The following is an 8,259-nucleotide window of genomic DNA, read 5'->3' as shown; positions in this document are numbered from 1 at the left end:
ACAAACTTAGAGGGTCGACTTTGCGGGGTGACTTGATGAATGGACCTAAAGAGTTGACTTGGTGAGAGTACTCGGTGGGGTGACCTGATGAACAGACTTAGAGAGTCGACTTGGTGAGAGTCCTTGGTGGGCCGACCTGGTTGGGTGACTTCATGAACTGACTTAAAGAGTCGACTTGGTGGGAGTACTTGGTGGGGTGACTTGATGAACGGACTTCAAGGGTCGACTTGGCGAGGTGACTTGATGAACGGTCCTAAAGAGTTGACTTGGTGAGAGTACTTGGTGTGGTGACTTGATGAAAAGACTTAAAGAGTCAAATTGGTGAGAGTACTTGGTGGGGTGACTTGATGAACGCACTTGAAGGGTCGACTTGGTGGGGTGACTTTATGAACGGACTCAAAGAATCGACTTGGTTAGAGTACTTGGTGGGGTGAGTTGATGAACGAACTTAAAGATTCGACTTGGTGGGCTGACCTGGCGGCGTGACTTGATGAACAGACTTAGAGAGTCAACTTGGTGAGAGTACTTGGTGGGCCAACCTGGCCGGCTGACTTGATGAACAAACATAAAGAGTCGACTTGGTGAGAGTACTCGGTGGGCTGACCTGGTCACGTGACTTGATGAACGGACTTAAAGAGTCGACTTGGTGGGCCGACTTGGCTGGGTGACTTGATGAACAAACTTAAAGAGTCAAATTGGTGGGTCAAACTAGTGGGGTGACTTGGTGAGAGTACTTGGTGGGCTGACCTGGCAGGGTGACTTGATGAACGAACTTAGAGAGTCGACTTTGTGAGAGTACTTGGTGGGTCGAACTGGCGGGGTGACTTGATGAATGAACTTAAAGAGTCGACCTGGTGAGAGAACTTGGTGGGCTAAGCTGGCGGGGTGAATTGATGAACGAACCTAAAGAGTCGACTTTGTGAGATTACTTGGTGGGCCGACCTGGCGGGGTGAGTTGATGATCGAACTTAAAGGTTCGACTTGGTGAGAGTACTTGGTGGGCTGACCTGGCAGGGCGACTTGATGAACGAACTTAAAGAGTCAACTTGGTGAGAGTACTCAGTTGGGTGACCTGATGAAAAAACATAAAGAGTCGACCTGGTGAGAGTACTTGGTGGGCCGACCTGGCGGGGTGACTTGGTGAGCAAACTTAAAGAGTCGACTTGGTGAGAGTAGTTGGTGGGCTGATCTGGCGGGGTGACTTGATGAACGAACTTAAAGAGTCGACCTGGTGGGCTGACTTGGCAGAGTGACTTCATGAACGAACTTAAAGAGTCCACTCGGTGGGCCGACCTGGCAGGGTGACTTGATGAACGAACTGAAAGAGTGGACTTGGTGAGAGTAATTTTTGGGCTGACCTGGCGGGGTGACTTGATGAATGAACTTAAAGAGTCAACTTGGTGGGGTGACTTGATGAATGCACTTGAAGGGTTGACTTGGTGGGGTGACTCTATGAACGGACCTAAAGAGTTCACTTGGTGAGAGTACTTGGTGGGGTGACTCGATGAAAGGACTTAAAGAGTCGACTTGGTGAGAGTACTTGGTGGCTCGACTTTATGAGCAGACTTAAAGAGTCCACTTGGTGAGAGTGGGCCTAACGGGGCGATGTGGTGAGTGGGCCTAACAGGGCGATTTGGTGGGGCGACTTGGCGAGTGGTATTAGAGAGCCGACGTGGTGAGGTGACTCGGCGAGTTGGTTCGTTGAGATGACATGGTGAGCTGACTTGGCGAGTCGACCCGGCGAGTGAACTTAAAGAGTTTACTTGGCAACGTACTCGAGTCGACTTGGTGAGGCGACCCGGCGAGCAGGCTCAAAGAGTCAACATGGTGAGGCGACTCATTGAGTCAACATGGTGAGGCGACTCATGGTGAGGAGCTATCCTTGAGGTGACTTGGTGGGCCTACTTGATTAGTCGACTTGGTGAGCCAACCTGACAAGCTGACACGGTGAGCGGGCTTAAAGAGGCGATGACTTGGTGGGGCAACTCGGCAAGCCAACTTATCGAGGCGAGATGGTGAGTCAACTTGGTGAGCTGACTTGGTGAGCGCACTTAAATAGTCAACTTCGTGAGGTGACTCGGCGAGTTAGCCCGCTGATGCGACTTGGGCGGGCTGACCTGGCGAATGAACTTAAAGAGGCGACTTGGGTGGGCTGACCTGGCGAGCGAACTTAAAGAGTTGACTTGGCAACGTACTTGAACAACCAACTTGGTGAGCTGACATGGTGAGTGGGCTTAGAGAAGCAACTCGGCGGGGCGACTTGATGAACGGACTTAAAGGGTCGACTTGGCAGGGTGACGTGATGAACGAACCTAAAGAGTTGACTTGGTGAGAGTACTTGGCGGGGTGAACTGATGAACGGACTTAAAGAGTCGACTTGGTGGGAGTACTTGGTGGGCCGAATTGATGAACGGACTCATAGAGTCGACTTGGTGAGAGTAGTTGTTTTGGTGACTTGATGAACAGACTTAAAGAGTCAGCTTGGCGGGGTGACTTGATGAAAGGACTTAAACAGTCGACTTGGTCGGGTGACTCGATGAACAAACTTAGAGGGTTGACTTTGCAGGGTGACTTGATGAATGGACCAAAAGAGTTGACTTGGTGAGAGTACTCGGTGGGGTGACCTGATGAACAGACTTAGAGAGTCAACTTGGTGAGAGTCCTTGGTGGGCTGACCTGGTTGGGTGACTTCATGAACTGACTTAAAGAGTCGACTTGGTGGGAGTACTTGGTGGGGTGACTTGATGAACGGACTTCAAGGGTCGACTTGGCAAGGTGACTTGATGAACGGTCCTAAAGAGTTGACTTGGTGAGAGTACTTGGTGTGGTGACTTGATGAAAAGACTTAAAGAGTCAAATTGGTGAGAGTACTTGGTGGGGTGACTTGATGAACGCACTTGAAGGGTCGACTTGGTGGGGTGACTTTATGAACAGACCTAAAGCGTTGACGTGGTGAGAGTGGTTGGTGGGGTGACTTGATGAACATAGTTAAAGAGTCAACTTGGTGAGAGTAGTTGGTCGGGTGACTTGATGAACGCACTTGAAGAATCGACTTGGTTAGAGTACTTGGTGGGGTGACTTGATGAATGGACTTAAAGATTCGACTTGGTGGGCCGACCTGGCAGGGTGACTTGATGAACGGACTTAGGGAGTAGACTTGGTGAGAGTACTTGGCAGGCCGACCTGGCCGTGTGACTTGATGAACAAACTTAAAGAGTCGACTTGGTGAGAGTACTCGGTGGGCTGACCTGGTCATGTGACTTGATGAACGGACTTAAAGAGTCGACTTGGTGGGCCGACTTGGACGGGTGACTTGATGAACGAACTTAAAGGGTCAACTTGGTGGGTTGAACTAGTGGGGTGACTTGGTGAGAGTACTTGGTGGGCTAACCTGGCAGGGTGACTTGATGAACGAACTTAGAGAGTCAACTTTGTGAGAGTACTTGGTGGGTCGAACTGGCAGGGTGACTTGATGAACAAACTTAAAGAGTCGACCTGGTGAGAGAACTTGGTGGGCCGAGCTGGCGGGGTGAATTGATGAACGAACCTAAAGAGTCCACTTTGTGAGAGTACTTGGTGGGCCGACCTGGCGGGCTGAGTTGATGACCGAACTTAAATGGTCGACTTGGTGAGAGTACTTGGTGGGCCGACCTGGCGGGGCGACTTGATGAACAAACTTAAAGAGTCGACTTGGTGAGAGTACTCGGTGGGGTGACCTGATGAACAAACCTAAAGCGTCGACCTGGTGAGAGTACTTGGTGGGCCGACCTGGCGGGGTGACTTGGTGAGCAAACTTAAAGAGTCGACTTGGTGAGAGTAGTAGGTGGGCTGACCTAGCGGGGTGACTTGATGAATGAACTTAAAGAGTCAACCTGGTGGGCCGACTTGGCAGAGTGACTTCATGAACAAACTTAAAGAGTCCACTCGGTCGGCCGACCTGGCAGGGTGACTTGATGAACGAACTTAAAGAGTCGACTTGGTGAGAGTAATTTTTGGGCTGACCTGGCGGGGTGACTTGATGAATGAACTTAAAGAGTCAACTTGGTGGGGTGACTTGATGAACGCACTTGAAGGGTCGACTTGGTGGGGTGACTCTATGAACGGACCTAAAGAGTTGACTTGGTGAGAGTACTTGGTGGGGTGACTCGATGAAAGGACTTAAAGAGTCGACTTGGTGAGAGTACTTGGTGGCTCAACTTTATGAGCAGACTTAAAGAGTCCACTTGGTGAGAGTGGGCCTAACGGTGCGATTTGGTGAGTGGGCCTAACGGGGCAAGTTGGTGGGGCGACTTGGCGAGTGGTATTAAATAGCCAACGTGGTGAGGCGACTCGGCGAGTTGGTTCGTTGAGATGACATGGTTAGCTGACTTGGCGAGTCAACCCGGCGAGCGAACTTAAAGAGTCGACTTGGCAATGTACTCGAGTCGACTTGGTGAGGCAACCCGGCGAGCGGGCTCAAAGAGTCAACATTGTGAGGTGACTCATTGAGTCAACATGGTGAGGTGACTCATGGTGAGGAGCTATCCTTGAGGCGACTTGGTGGGCCTACTTGATTAGTCGACTTGGTGAGCCGACCTGACGAGTTGACACGGTGAGCAGGCTTAAAGAGGTGACGACTTGGTGGGGTAACTCGGCAAGCCAACTTATCGAGGCGAGATGGTGAGTCGACTTGGTGAGCTGACTTGGTGAGCGCACTGAAAGAGTCAACTGCGTGAGGTGACTCGGCGAGTTAGCCCGCTAATGCGACTTGGACGGGCCCACCTGGTGAACGAACTTAAAGAGGCGACTTGGGCGGGCTGACCTGGCGAGCAAACTTAAAGAGTTGACTTGGCAACGCACTTGAACAATCGACTTGGTGAGCTGACATGGTGAGTGGGCTTAGAGAAGCAACTTGGCGGGGCGACTTGATCAACGGACTTAAAGGGTCGACTTGGCGGGGTGACTTGATGAATGGACCTAAAGAGTTGACTTGGTGAGAGTACTTGGCGGGGTGAACTGATGAACAGACTTAAAGAGTCGACTTGGTGGGAGTACTTGGTGGGCCAACTTGATGAACGAACTTATAGAGTCGACTTGGTGAGAGTAGTTGTTCTGGTGACTTGATGAACGGACTTAAAGAGTCGGCTTGGCGGGGTGACTTGATGAAGGGACTTAAACAGTCGACTTGGTCGGGTGACTCGATGAACGAACTTAGAGGGTCGACTTTGTGGGGTGACTTGATGAACGGACCTAAAGAGTTGACTTGGTGAGAGTACTTGGTGGGGTGTCCTGATGAACAGACTTAGAGAGTCGACTTGGTGAGAGTCCTTGGTGGGCTGACTTGGTTGAGTGACTTCGTGAACTGACTTAAAGAGTCGACTTGGTGGGAGTACTTGGTGGGGTGACCTGATGAACGGACTTCAAGGGTCGACTTGGCGAGGTGACTTGATGAACGGTCCTAAAGAGTTGACTTGGTGAGAGTACTTGGTGTGGTGACTTGATGAAAAGACTTAAAGAGTCAAATTGGTGAGAGTACTTGGTGGGGTGACTTGATGAATGCACTTGAAGGGTCAACTTGGTGGGGTGACTTTATGAACGGACCTAAAGAGTTGACGTGGTGAGAGTGTTTGGTGGGGTGACTTGATGAACATAGTTAAAGAGTCGACTTGGTGAGAGTAGTTGGTCGGGTGACTTGATGAACGCACTTGAAGAATCGACTTGGTTAGAGTACTTGGTGGGGTGACTTGATGAACGGACTTAAAGATTCGACTTGGTGGGTCGACCTAGTGGGGTGACTTGATGAACGGACTTAGAGAGTCGACTTGTGAGAGTACTTGGTGGGCCGACCTGGCCGGGTGACTTGATGAACAAACTTAAAGAGTCAACTTGGTGAGAGTACTCAGTGGGCTGACCTGGTCACATGACTTGATGAACGGACTTAAAGAGTCGACTTGGTGGGCCGACTTGGCCGGGTGACTTGATGAACGAACTTAAAGGGTCAACTTGGTGGGTTGAACTAGCGGGGTGACTTAATGAGAGTACTTGGTGGGCTGACCTTGCAGGGTGACTTGATGAACGAACTTAGAGAGTTGACTTTGTGAGAGTACTTGGTGGGTCGAACTGGCAAGGTGACTTGATGAATGAACTTAAAGAGTCGACCTGGTGAGAGAACTTGGTGGGCTGACCTGGCAGGGCAACTTGATGAATGAACTTAAAGAGTCGACTTGGTGAGAGTACTTGGTGGGGTGACCTGATGAACAAACCTAAAGAGTCGACCAGGTGAGAGTACTTGGTGGGCCGACCTGGCGGGGTGACTTGGTGAGCAAACTTAAAGAGTCGACTTGGTGAGAGTAGTTGGTGGGCTGACCTGGCGGGGTGACTTGATGAAAAAACTCTAAGAGTCAACCTGGTGGGCCGACTTGGCAGAGTGACTTCATGAACGAACTTAAAGAGTCCACTCGGTGGGCCGACCAGGCGGGGTGACTTGATGAACGAACTTAAAGAGTGGACTTGGTGAGAGTAATTTGTGGGCTTACCTGGCAGGGTGACTTGATGAATGAACTTAAAGAGTCAACTTGGTGGGGTGACTTGATGAATGCACTTGAAGGGTTGACTTGGTGGGGTGACTCTATGAACGGACCTAAAGAGTTGACTTGGTGAGAGTACTTGGTGGGGTGACTCGATGAAAGGACTTAAAGAGTCGACTTGGTGAGAGTACTTGGTGGCTTGACTTTATGAGCAGACTTAAAGAGTCCACTTGGTGAGAGTGGGCCTAACGAGGAGATGTGGTGAGTGGGCCTAACGGGGCGATTTGGTGGGGCGACTTGGCGAGTGGTATTAGAGAGCCGACGTGGTGAGGTGACTCGACGAGTTGGTTTGTTGAGATGACATGGTGAGCTGACTTGGCGAGTCGACCTGGCGAGCGAACTTAAAGAGTCGACTTGGCAACATACTCGAGTCGACTTGGTGAGGCGACCCGGCGAGCAGGCTCAAAGAGTCAACATGGTGAGGCGACTCATTGAGTCAACATGGTGACGCAACTCATGGTGAGGAGCTATCCTTGAGGTGACTTGGTGGGCCTACTTGATTAGTCGACTTGGTGAGCCGACCTGATGAGCTGACACGGTGAGCGGGCTTAAAGAGGCGACGACTTGGTGGGCTAACTCGACAAGCCAACTTATCGAGGCGAGATGGTGAGTCAACTTGGTGAGCTGACTTGGTGAGCGCACTTAAAGAGTCAACTTCGTGAGGTGACTCGGCGAGTTAGCCCGCTGATGCGACTTGGGCGGGCCGACCTGGCGAACGAACTTAAAGAGGCAACTTGGGCGAGCTGACCTGGTGAGCGAACTTAAAGAGTTGACTTGGCAACGTACTTGAATAATTAACTTGGTGAGCTGACATGGTGAGTGGGCTTAGAGAAGCAACTCGGCGGGGCGACTTGGCGAGCACACCTGCTGGGGCAAGGTGGTAAAATGACTAGGTGATTCGACTTGGTGAGCTTACTTAGGGAGCTAACTTGGTGATTGAACTTAAGGGGTCGACTTGGTGAGGCAACCTGAATAGTCGACTCGGTGAGGTGACTTGGGGAGCCGACATGGTGAGCGGTCTTAAAGAAGAGGCAAACTGGTGGGGCAACCTGGTGAGGCGAGATGGTAAGTCATCTTGGTGAGCCGGCTTGACGAGCTGTGAGTGGACTTAAAGAGTCAATTCTTGATTTGGCAAAGACCACATGGTTAGATGACTTGGTGAGCTAACCTGGCTAGCAAAATTGGCAAGCAAACTTATAGAATCGACTTGCTGTCCCCAGCCAGGATCGCACGCCTGGGTCGACCCAACTTGGGTCACCCGACTAGGTCAACCCATCTCCGTCGCCCCAACCTCGGGCGACCCGAATGGGTCGCCAGAGTGGGTCGACGAGGGGAAAAAAAGAAAAACTAAAAAAATCATGAGAGGCCTTGTACAGCGAAAAGCGCTAAATTTTGGGCATTACAAAAAAAAAAAAAAACAAGTTACCCGCTTTTGGATCACGCACAAGTTTCAGTTCACGTATTGCCGAGCCGACTCGAGGCGTTACGCCTAGCTAGCCGGATTCGAGGTAGGGTAGCCGAAACGATCTGATTTGAGAATTTTCTTTATAAAAAGAGATCATGATAGGCCTCGTAAGCCAAAAAAGAATGAAATTTTGGGAGTTAAAAAAAAAAACGTTACCCGGTTTTGGATCGCGCACAGGGCTCGTGTCACGTAGCATCGAGGTGCCCTGGGTGACATGATTCGAGCGAA

Source organism: Cupressus sempervirens, chromosome 2 (assembly GCF_028749045.1).
Source record: "Cupressus sempervirens isolate cs-2001-9-10 chromosome 2, ASM2874904v1, whole genome shotgun sequence".
NCBI lineage: Eukaryota > Viridiplantae > Streptophyta > Pinopsida > Cupressales > Cupressaceae > Cupressus > Cupressus sempervirens.
Note: the sequence above shows the minus strand (reverse complement) of the source record.